Source organism: Peromyscus maniculatus, chromosome 20, assembly GCF_049852395.1.
Source record: "Peromyscus maniculatus bairdii isolate BWxNUB_F1_BW_parent chromosome 20, HU_Pman_BW_mat_3.1, whole genome shotgun sequence".
Taxonomy (NCBI): domain Eukaryota; kingdom Metazoa; phylum Chordata; class Mammalia; order Rodentia; family Cricetidae; genus Peromyscus; species Peromyscus maniculatus.
Window position 1 is genome coordinate 71643890 of NC_134871.1, and position 12687 is coordinate 71656576.

Below are 12687 nucleotides of genomic sequence, written 5' to 3' on the forward strand. Positions count from 1 at the left end.
TCTGTAGGCAGAGTGGCCCTTGGGTTTTGTTTCTAATCATCTTCTCTCTACGACCACCAAGGTGTTTTCAAGAGAAGTAATTCCAGACGGATGGATGAAATTTTAAAACAACGGCAGGAACCTTTGGGCTTAGATCGTTCCAAATACTCACCAGAGTTTGCAAACAGTAAGGACAAAGACGATCAAGTTTTAAATTGCCCTTCAGCAGTGAAGGTGCTGTCCCCAGAAGATGGAAAAGCGGGTGCTGTGAGAGCTGCCCAGGACTTTTGCCGGTTAGTAGCTCAGCAGCAGAGGAGACCCACAGATCTGGATGTAGATCTGCTAGACGGCTTACTTAGTTCACACAGTTTCCCTGGCCCTGATTTAGTGTTGAAGTTTGGTCCTGGGGACAGCATGTTAGGCTCTCTTCCCTGACAAATCAGATTGACTGAGATCATCTCTTTGCCTTCTCACCTAAACATCAGCTATGAGGACTTTTTCTCCGCCCTTCGTCAGTTTGCACCTTGTGAACAGCGTCTAGGGAAGCAGTGGTTCCTGGTTGCATCACATGATTTCAGGCTTTTGGAGAAAAGGACCCAACTGACTCTGATGTTTACAAAGTACCTATAAAACCTTGTACACAGCTAGTTCATATTCCTCATAATTTATCAACAAACACAAAAAAGTGTCTTACTTGAGAGCAAATGAGTGTGTGTGTGTGTGTGTGTGTGTGTGTGTGTGTGTGTGTGTGTAGATAAATTTATAAATGGGGCACATGGAGAATGGAGTACATAGAATGGAGTACACAGTTCAAGCACGTAGCCTCCATATCTTAGGAACTGAGATTTCAGATGTAGAGGCTTCAGCTCCTGCTAGTTCTCTGTTTTTGTGGGGAGTACAGGCATTGAGTAGAGATGACTTAGTTGTTTGTGGAGGGGGGGGGTTGTTCAGTCTTTATAGTGACCAATCTTTAATTTTAAAGAAAAATATATTGACTTCCTAGTGGAAGTATTCTCATTTTGAGGGACATTCGGAGAGTCTGAATTGTTCACATGTTGAAAATTTGCTCACCTGCAGATCAAAGGGAACCTCCTCAGTTTTCCGTCCATTTCATTTCATTATAGTTAGCAGTGTGACCTGAGAGTGTTGCTCTCATGTCTGGGTTGTAAAGATCATTTGAAGAAAAAAAATCTTACAATATTGAAGTACAGAATACAAAAAAAATTTAAATATTGAATTAGGCAGTCAAAAACCAAAAGTGAATTAACTATCATCTTAAAGAAGAAAAATTTTCTAAGAGGACAGAGGAGATGCTGCCACCATGAGAAGCAAGATGTAAAGGTACCGGTAAGCCACGAGCCATGTGGAAAAGTATAGATTTATAGAAATGGTTTAATTTAAGATGTAAGAGCTAGCTAGCGAGATGCCTGAGCCAATAGACCATACAGTACATAATTAATATAAGCCTCTGTGTGTTAATTTGGGTCTGAGCGGCTGCAGGACCACAAGGACACAGGAGCCAGGTGGGCACAGGAAAACTTTCAGCTACAAATGGCGCCCAACGGCTTGAGTTTCCACCTGAAACCTGAAAATATTTAAGAAGCAATTCTAAACAGAGCCAAAAACAGGTTCCTGCTTCATGTCTCATGTGGGCGGCAAAACACCACAATATGCAGGCTTGAGCTATGGTAGGTTCATGGCATGTGGACTTGACCTGGGGCATCTCCAAGCTGCACATTATACTGCATGGTGGATTTAGCCTTTGCTAGAACAGACAGAAAAAAAAAAAAAAAAAAAAAAGAGGTTTCTGAACTACACACTGCTGGATGGAAGCATAGACCCACTGCTTCCCAGAGTCGGCAGTGAGCATGGTTCCCAGAGCTGGCTGTAAACATAATTCCGCCATGTTGAGAAGCTGAGGTGGGTGGAGCCAGCAGCCAAAGATGCCATTTCAATCCTAGTAATGCTGCAGTTTAAGGCAATAGATTCACAATAAGGTAGATTCAGATGGAACAAGACTTTAAATGGTTTACAGTGTGTGTAAAAATGTATGTAGGCGAGCCGGGCGTGGTGGCGCACGCCTTTAATCCCAGCACTCGGGAGGCAGAGCCAGGCGGATCTTTGTGAGTTCGAGGCCAGCCTGGGCTACCAAGTGAGCTCCAGGAAAGGCACAAAGCTACACAGAGAAACCCTGTCTCGAAAAAACCAAAAAAAAAAAAAAAAAAAAAAAATGTATGTAGGCTTAAAAGAGAGAGAAAAGGTATATATGCAGTTATGTAAAGAAACAGAAAGTTTTAAAAAAAATAAAGCCTTTAAGAGAGAGTAAAAGTAATATAAAAAATAAGCCATGTAAAGATTGATATTACACAGAGAATCTGGACTGTGTTGTCTTTAGGATTTTTAACTGCAGAGAGGCATTTGATTGTAAAGGCTACCCAGTTAAACCAATATGTATATGTTAAAGGTACCTTGACTTCAAAATTTGGATCTAAGGATATGTTGCTTTGGAAAGGAGGCTCTGCTTTTGTTTCCACAGGAAGCAAGAGACTATGCATTTGTTCCAGATTAAAATACATCAGGTTTGACCAGCCAAGACCCCCTGAAAGTCTCTGATGACACCATTGACCCAGATGATCCAACATTCAGAACGTTTTCAAGGCAACTGGCTCAGACAATGCAGCCTCACAGACTATTTCAGTCAGGACTTGACCATAATTCTTCATTTTCTCACGATCCTCATAAGAATACAGTGCCCTTTATCAGCAGCAAGTAGCCTGAAAACTAGGCCCACATTCCCAAAAAATGGATTATAGATGTTTGTCTTTGTTTCAGTTGTTGGTTACATATTGTTATTGGTCATAATCAATCTCTTTCTAAAAAAAAAAAAAAGGAGGATATTATATAAAATATAGGATATAGATATGATAAGATAAAAGGATAGATTATTGAATCTACTGTTAAAGAACAATACCTTGTTTAAAATGTTTTACATTGCTGTGGATTTTAGTTTCTTGATAAAAATTTAAAGTTAATTTTGTTATACTGTATGTGTATTTCTACTCTTGTTTAAGGTATTATGTTTGTGCAGCTCATTTAAATTATAATATATCATTAAGAAATACAGATTAATAGTTAATCATCTATGACAGTCAAACTTATAGTCATGTTAGCTTAGTTTTCCAGGTATACATAGATATAATTCAGTTATGTAGGTAATCTTCAAATACTTCAAAGACCTACAGAATATGGTATTTAAAATGTTTTAAAAACTTAGACTTTTCTGGACAATGAGACACATCTGCTCCTGGCAGCACCAATTACTTCAAGGAAGATGACGGGCACCAAAGACACTTCATATGGAGTTCATCTTCTTCATGGCAAAAGTTAGCCATTTGGACAAGAAACTGCTCTTGCCTGGACTGCTTGACAAAATGTTGTATCGAATGGACATGCAGGACTCATAGGAAGGTGACCACTGAACTTTGCAAGACAAGATGGTCCTTCAGGTTCCTACTTCGCAGAAGAAACTTCCAAACATTCTACAGGACACAGGAAAAAGTGAATGAGAGACTAGGCCTATAGGCTGAAAAGATAGATGTCCCAACATTGCAGAGGAACTTTTGGTGACTGTCCAGGCAGCCAGCTGTCTGTCATTCTATATTTTTGGAAGTTGCTTTCAATGTTCTTCCTGTTTACTTAGGTAATATTATATACTTCTGAGATGTAGTTGAAGACTAGATAATTACAATTTTCCTTGGTTATGATAAAAGATAAATTAGAGATAAAACTTTAGACTCACAAATATAGGATAGATAGAATATTTTCTTTAATTTTGCCAAATACAAATAGACTAGATATTATAACTGTAATTCTTGCTTGATTACTGTTTTGTTATATGTAATTTTACTATGTTAAAGTTAAACCCTTCCTTTTTGATTAGACAGAAAAGGGGAGGTGCTGTGGGATGTTCTGTATGCTGTGAATTTGTTGCTCTGATTGGTTGATAAATAAAATGCTGATTGGCCAGAAGCCAGGCAGGAAGTATAGGCAGGATAAACAGACAAGGAGAATTCTCAGGAGAGGAAGTCTGAGTCAGGAGATGACAGTCTGCCATCCAGGGAGCAGCATGTAATGGCACACAGGTAAAGCCATGGAACACATGGCGACATATAGATTAACAGAAATGGGCTGAGTTTAAGTGTAAAAGCTAGTCAGTGTAGGCCCGAGCCAATGGCCAAGCAGTTTTAATTAATATAAACCTGTGTGTGCTTACTTGGGTGTGAGCAGCTGCGGACTGGGTGGGACACAGGAAAACTTCAGTTACAAGAATATGTTGTTTTAATGTCGAATAGAACAAACTAATGAAGAAAGTTATACATTCAAGAATTCATCTACTATTCTCTCAGGTGGAGATTCTCAGGTGGAGATAATGCTTTTCCATGACCGGAAGAGATAAGAGGAGTGGGGATATAGTTGAAATGATGTGCCTTAGGCTAATCTCAGAATGCTCTAATAATGTCCCCACTCTAACACTCACACAAATGCACGCACGCACGCACACCCTAAAGATGGTTGCTGTCCTAGGGATCTTTTGGAAAGCTCTGGATACAGTTTTCGCTTGTCACTCTGACACGGTGGTGCTGCTGACATCTAGTGATTGAGATCAGATTGTGCTTGACTTCCAGAATACGTGTCACATGCAAATGAAAAGTGCTTCTGCCACTTTCGATGCCCTGAGTTCTTGCGGAAGTAGCTGCTATCTAGAGAAAAAGAACGCATTTCCCTTTCATCAGGAAACTTACTGGAGTTTTTCGCCTCATTGTAAACTTGTGTCATCAATGATGAAGCTATTCAGGATGTCAACAACACCAACTTGAACAATGATTCAGGATTTGGGCACAACACTGATTCCTTCTCTATTCCAAAGCAACCTGGCCTGAGATCCTACATAAGAAAATATGTGGAGTGGGAAGGGGTTTCCAAGTCCCCACCCCTGGCTAGAAACCACTCACAGCTGATGGCTACTAGGGAAGAAGAATTAGTTTCCTTCAAAGGGGTGTGGCCCTGGTAGGTCGACCACGCCCCCTTATCAGATAACCCCCCATAGCTGTGAGTATATGTGTGGCACAAAAAGGTGGGAGAGATTGGTGGGGAGAGGCTGGGGGGAGTGGAAGGAGGGATGAGAGGGGAATCTGGGGTTTGTATGTAAAATGAATTTTAAAAATTTAAATTTTAAAAGGTGGGGGACATAAGTCGGGCAGGGGAGGAGTGGGGCTGGATCTGTGGGAGGTGAATAGGATTAAAATACTTGAACATATGAAATTCTCAGTGAATTAATAAAAACTTATTTAAAATATGCGTGTGAGAGTATTACCAACTTTTCCTTTTGTGTCTCCTGTGTACAGCTGGGCCAATATAATCATAAAATATCTATGCTTTTCTCATCCTGACGGTGCAGGGTCTTACTTTAATTTTTTGTCATGAGTCAAGCAATGAGACTGATACCTTTAGAATCCTGACCCAAGGAAATAACATTTTAACCAGACTTGGTGGCTCTTGTCTGTAATTTCAGTGCTTGGGAGCCCAAAGTAGGAGGATTGCCACCAGCTCAAGGCAAGCCTGGGATATACAGTAAGTTCCAGGCCATCCTAGGCTAAAGAGTGAGGCACTGTCTCCAATAACAATAATGATAATACTAATATTCTTTTTCCAAAGAAACTTTTATCGGTATTCATAAGACTAAGATTTTATGCCTTTTTTGTTGGTGGTGGTGGTTGGTTGGTCCGGTTTTTTGTTTATTTGTTTTGCTTTGCTTTGCTTTATATTTATTTACAGTGCTGAGAATTGAAAATAGGACCTTACATATGTTAAGCAAAACTCTGCTATTGAGTTGTATATTCCCAATCCCCAAGCTGAGATAGATAGACAGACAGACAGACAGACAGACAGACAGACAGACAGACAGATAGATAGATAGATAGATAGATAGACAGATAGACAGATAGATAGATAAATGTAGATATATGAGACCACTCCATCTTTATTCTAATGAAGGCTTCTTGAGGATTTTAGTTCCTAAAACTCAAGAACATCAAAGGCTCCACTTCCATATCATCTTTTGGCTTTCTTTCTCCCTAAATGCTAGCAAACAGCCCCTGACTCAGTGAAAACCCACAGGAAGGAGTTGGATGGTGAATTGAGCTAAGCCATATCAGGATGCTAGAGGTGACAGGTCTGGGGAGAGCTGCTGTGTTCCCAGGGTCTCCAGGAGGTTGTCTTGGGGCTGATGTAGTGGGAGAGGAGGCAGCTGGTGTGGAGGTAGGGAAGTGGGAACCCAGTCATCTCTGGAGATAAAGGGCTCAGCTCTGTTAGAGAGGTGACTCTAGAGGAGCCAATCATTGTAGGGTGGGAAGACTCCAGCCAGCTATAGAGGGGACTGGCCAACAACTAGAACATAGTGACTTTTCAAGGAAAAAGAATGGCCCAGAGATATTCCCATGGCTTCTTCAGTCAACAGCTAAGGAAGGGATTCTGTCTTTCCAGCTCTATGACGCTGAGGGAGACGCTTGGGTCTAGGCCAAGGGAGGAGGTATCTGCAGGTATCTGAAAATTCACACAAAATGCGGAAACCAGGCAGTGCTGTATCACCTATGGGTAGAAGCTACAGCCAGGTTCCAAAAGGCTTATCAGCTGTGTGGCATGCATTCAAATCCCAGTGGGGTGGGGACAGTCAAGCAGGTTTAGGAAAGAAGTCCAGAGCAGGAGAAAGCCTGAGAAAGAACAGCAAGTAGGTGTACACGTTCTCTCTTGATGTACCTAAATACCTTTGGGAGGTTATTCAAGACACTCAGGACGGTGGGTGCCAGAGAAAGGGGGAGAAGGGACAGGAGAATGTTGGCCATGCCGCTGCATTCGTAGAGTCCCCTCCTGCTGGCTGTGACTGTTTAGAAAAGTAGCAGGTGTCCCATCCGCATTAGGCCACCAAGAGATGACATGTTGCAGCTGACTTCTGATAATGACTTTTGAGGAGTCTCACCAGAGACCTCAAGGTTTTTGCTGAACGGCCCTTCAGGAAGCCTGACTCTCACTCCTGGACGCTTTCTCCACTTGAGAAGGTGTTTCCTTTGGAAGTTCTCTGTGGCACACACACTAGCTCTTCTTTCCAAGTTATCTGAGGACTCACTCTGTTTTCCAGACACGGGTGATTCTAGTTTACATCTGCAGCCCTGGTAGGAAACGAACCAGAGCAGAGGCAGCTGCTGACTTCCTGGATCGCCACCCCATCCTCTGCCTGTAGCCACTGGTGTCACCAGGCTGGGTACGTGGAGGCCAGCTTCCCCCAGCCGCCTCAGTCTCACCCTCTCACCCTGCCCTGCCTACATCTAGTCTTCCACCAACCCCCGAGATCTGACTGCTTATTGTCTATGAGATAGATAGATAGATAGATAGATAGATAGATAGATAGATAGATAGATAGATATAGATATAAACACACAAAATGGGGATACAGACACACACATATAGATAGATAAATAGATAGATATAGATATATAGATATATGTATTTAAAGGTGGCTCTACTACCTTTAAACTTAGTGTCTATCCTGATGTCTCTTGATTGTACTCTTGCAATTCTCCCTGTCCAGGAAGGGCCTTTCCAGTCTACCCTGAGTGATTTTCTTCTTTTCTTTTCTTTCCTTTTTTTTAAGGGACAATGAATGTTTCGCAGGCTACTAGCCACCTCTAGTGCACATTTATCTAGATTCTAAAATTAAATTCAGATACATGTCTATGATTTCTGTGTCATTTTGTTTCTTTCCATCAATTGCCAGTTTAAAATAACCTTTTTGTTTTGGTTTTTGAGACAGAGTTTCTCTGTGTAGCTCTGGCTGTCCTGTATCTCTTTCTGTAGACCAGGCTGGCCTCGAACTCACAGAGATCCACCTGGCTCTGCCTCCTGAGTGCTGGGATTAAAGGTGGGCGCCACCACCACCCGGCTTAAAATAACCTTTAATAATATTTTCTTACTCAAAATGTACACATCATGAGAGTCCATTGTGCTTAGTGAATTTTCACAAAGTACGAAAATCCATGTGGCTAACACATGTTTTGAGGTCTTTTTAAGTTTTCCATGAAATAGAGAATGTAGGAAAAGTCTATTCCGTTCCAATGAGAGGTGCTCTCTAGTCACAGCGTCACCAATGAGGGGTCTTAAAGCTACAGAAATATGGATCAGATATGACATGTTCTGCCCCGCCTCACTCACACCTGAGACCGGCAGGTGAGTCTGCCTACAGAGGGTCCACATGGCACAGGAAATGGTCATCTTTGGAAATCATCTCCCTGACATTCTTGTAAGCAGAAAATTTCAGGTATGTTAGTCTGATCTCCTCTCCGCACCCCCCCCCCCCCCCCGAGAAAGTGTCACCGCCAGAAACCTAGGGCTTCCACCACGGTGAGCTTCCTGAGTGCCGAGGATGGTGCCTGTTTGTATTTGTGCCCTCGGTGCTGCCTCCAGGCCTAACTCGGTACTCAGAAACCCAACTGTGGGATGGATGGGCTTGCAGACTGCTTAGCACTCCTTAAGTTCCTGGAAAGTCAGCCAGTGTCCTCGACAGAGCACAGAGCCACCACCATTCCTGCTACGCAAACTGAAACGCCCACCGAGGCAGTCCTCGGCGATCCTTCTAAAACCCCAGTCTGACCATGTCACTCTCCTAATCCTCACCTACGGCCGCTGTGTCTATCTATGCACAGCTCTCCCTCGGGCAGATGTCTTTGAGAACCCAGGCACAAGGCTGCTACCCCTCCGTTTCCTGTTCCAGCAGCAGCAATGTGGCCCCTTTTTCTTCCGCTGGCCCAGGATGTATAAGCCAATGGGTCCCCAAACTCCATCTGAGAACTTCTGCCCACAGCCACAGTCCAAGCTCCTTTGGGTCAACAGGGCCCCTTTTGGTTGGGTCTGGGAATCTCTTCAACTTCATTTTTGTCACTAATTTTATACTCTGTGCAGTTTTACTCTTCCTTCCCTTTGTAAGGATTGTTCCCTCTTCCTGGAGTGTCTTTCTCTGCTTTGAATAGTTGTCTTATCTTTCCCACAAACTCTCAGGCCTCCCTTAAAACCCTGCCATCATCACTTTTAACCCCTCTATATCTGTGTGTCATTTTCTGCACCTCGTGGGTCCCTATCATCGCTGGGGTGGTGGGCGTTGTCATGATATGTTTACATACTCCCTAACCCCCAAGTTTCTAAGATTTCTGGGAGCGAAAACCACGTTTCCCCCAGCAGAGTGTCCCCAACGCTTGCTTTTACCCTCTAAATCAGACTGTTTGGGCAGGAAAATTTTATTTGGGAAGTCTTGAATCCAGATACCAAATTCCAAACAAGAAATACGCTGAAATATGAAAAATAATAATATAACCCAGTGGCTGGGAAGATGTCTCTCTGGGTGAAGGGCTCGCTGCACAAGTGTGGAGCCTTGAGTTTGGATCTCCAGCATTCACATAAAAGCCAGGCACAGTAGCACGTGCCCGTAGGGGAGACAGAAACCAGCAGATCCTTGGAGCTCATTGGCCGGCCTGCCTAGCCAAAGCGGTGAGTTTCAGCTTCTGTAAGAGAGCCTGTCTCAAAAAAAATAGAGAATGATTAATCAAGGAAGATATCAATGTCAACCTCTGGCCTCCACACACATGCACACTCAACATGAGCACACACATACACCACCACCACATGACAGTGTAACAGAGTCCAAAACATACAAGTTACACTGCAAGAATGTGTGGTGTCCTTGAAAGGGTAGTGTTGTAACCATCGTCCCCAGAGGTCAGCTCTTTTTATGCGGACCATAAACCATTCCCTCAAAACCACCCAACCCCCATTATTCTGAATCTACACACACCAAGGTACCTTTTGTGATGAATCAGGTATCCTGATAATAAAATAAGGTGGGGTGGCTCTGGTAGTTCAGTCAGTGAAAACATAGGTTACTTCACAAGCTAATGCGTGCGTGCTCAGTGACACACCCACCCTTTAGACGTTTAGTTCACACAGATCACTCGTCAGGAGGAGGTTCAACTTTGTACACACTGGTAAAATGGATTCCGCTGCTCTACAATGCTCCGTAGGCCCTGAGCAGAGTGCCACCTTCTACTCCTTGGCCGTTCCCCTTTTCAGATCGTATGTCTCGGGCGTGTATGAGTTCCTGTTGGTGCATGCGTACATGTGTATGTGTGATATACTTATGGATGCCAGAGGTCAACACTGTCTTCTTAGGTCATGCTCCACCTCAGGTTTTGAAACAGAATCTCTCACTGAATCTAAAGCTCGCCTGCTTGGCAAGCTAGCTGGCCACCGAGTCCCAGAGATTCTCCTGTCTCCCCACCCCTCCACATGTGTTACAGAGACATGTTGCTGCACCTGGCTTTTATGTGGGTACTGGGGATCCAAATTCATATCCTCCTGTTTGTGTGGCAAGTCCTTTACTTAGTAACCCAGATCCCCAGTTCCCTCACTCCCTTTCATATCATCTATTTCTATATAACAGCCACAATTACATGCTTTACTCTCTTGGTGTCTAGAGCAAATACTCTCTTGTCTATTTTACCTAAGAGACAACTGAGACACAGGAGAGCCGAAGAGCTCATTCAAGGGTCTACACACCCTGGAAGCTGTGAGTTATTCTTCTTCACCTGCCCTTTAAGTATCAGAGTGGAGTGGACACAGGTGCTGTAAATCAAAGTTCCTCATCCTTCCTATTGCTTCATGAGCCTTTTCAGACTCTCACATCAGCCCAGGCAGCAAGACACCTGGTGAAGATATTTCTTCCAGCTGAACACAAAGTTGGAGTGACCTCAAAAGTGGTGGCATGGAAATTTCCACAAGGGAATGCCCAAGCCATGCCAAGTGGCCTGCAGTCAGCATGCTATGGAAAGAAACACTGTGTGCCAGGGTGGTCAGTCTGCAGCATTTATTAAGGAGAGTTGTATAAAGCAGTGATGGAAGCATCCTGCAGTACAGGTAACAGCAAGATGAGGGCTGCCCCCCTCCAATAAATCAACCAGGAGTGGATCAATTTAGCCAGCTTTGTATGAGAGCTTAAGGAATTTGATTCAGGGCAGGGGCCAGTTGCTACGTGTTTAGCAAAAGGATTAACTTCTCAGTGTTTTCAAGCACCAACCTAAACAGGTTTTCCAGTGCAGGGGAATAGTTGAGGCTCAAGCCTGCAGGGGAAGCAAGCAGCTGCCTGGTGGCCGCAGAGCAGTCAGCACACAGAGAACCTGGGAGAACTGACCCTACAGAAGAGATGATCCCACAGGAAGGAGACAGCACCCCGCCGAGTGCTGTTTACATACTACCTCTGCCCATCCGAACCCTCCTTAATCCTTAGCCCTGGCTGAGCCTGGAGGGAAGACATTTTCTAACTAGAAGCTAAGAAAATTATGTTTAGAAAAGTTAACTGACTTTTTGATGGTTTTTTGGAACCATCAGGAAGGTGGTAATTTGTTGGTTCTTTCAGATAAGCATTTACCGGGCTGTTTAGAGTTCAATAAGCAGTGTTAACAGTGGCCAGCTCATCATCTTTGCTGTCACCATGGTCATTAAAAGGGTGCTCTCCGGCCCACAGAATTAACTAATCAGGACTCATGGGGCTCACAGAGACTGGAGTGACCATCGGGGAGCCTGTGTGGGGCTGACCTAGGTCCTCCGCTTATCTGTTATGGTTGTACAGCTTGGTGTTATTGCAAACCGCCTAAGAGTGGAAGCAGGAGCTGTCTCTGACTCTTTTGCATGCTTGGGGACCCTTTTCCTCCTACTGGGTTGCCTCATCCAGCCTTGATATGAGGGTCTGTGCATAGTCTTACTGTAACTTGTGATGCCATATTTGGTTGAGACCCAAGAAGGCTTGTTCTTTTCTGAAGGGAAACAGAGGAAGGGTGGATCTCGGGGGAGAGGGGAGCTGGTGGGGGGGGGGCGACTGGGAGGAGAGGAGGGAGGGGAAACTGCAGTCAGGATTAATATATGAGAGAAGAATAAATAAATAGGTAAATTTTAAAAACCAGCGCGGGGAGAGGCATCCACTCTGGCTGAGCTATAGTTCCTTTTTCTGGCCTCACGATGACTCCCATGAGGCAGATGTAATTTTATATCCCTATGCAGAGCTACCAAAAGTAAGATCTGTAACTGGTGCGTTTTTCACCTCTGAGTCCAGATGCCTGTGCTCCAACTCCTTCACCACAAGCTCGATCTGTGTGCCTAGAATGTCACTTCTTAGATTAGGCAAAGCGTTGGCTGGTGGTCTGCAAAAGAGGGGAAATGGGAAGGCTGCTTCTCTGGCCCCATCACCCCTCCAGGTTCCTGACAACCCTCCCCAGGCCACAGCTTGTATGTTGACTGCTGGAGCTGCCCACCCTTCATCACTGGTGGTTCCATGTGGACAGTTTCTTCCCATCTTCTCAGTGCGGGTCCCCTTCCCAACCTGCTCATTCTAAGAAAGCCTTCTCACATGAATAGAGCCTCTGCTGTGCCCACCTGCTGGGACAGAGCATGTGCCCTGGGGTTCCACCCTTGTTCAAACAGCCTGATCTGCCTCCTTTCTCGGAAGTTCGGGATCCCAACTCCCCCACAAGCCATTTTGGTCGCGCAGTCTTTCAGTCACACAAGACATTCATTCACCCTCCGCCCCATCGTAAACCATGAGACCGAAACGGA

At 44.2% G+C, this 12687-nt stretch overlaps 1 pseudogene; it reads left to right on the plus strand.

Annotated features, from left to right (window-relative positions):
* The first annotated feature begins 45 nt into the window (after window positions 1–45).
* On the plus strand, window positions 46–741 carry LOC102910145 (dehydrodolichyl diphosphate synthase complex subunit Nus1 pseudogene; annotated as a pseudogene).
* Window positions 742–12687: the final 11946 nt, after the last annotated feature.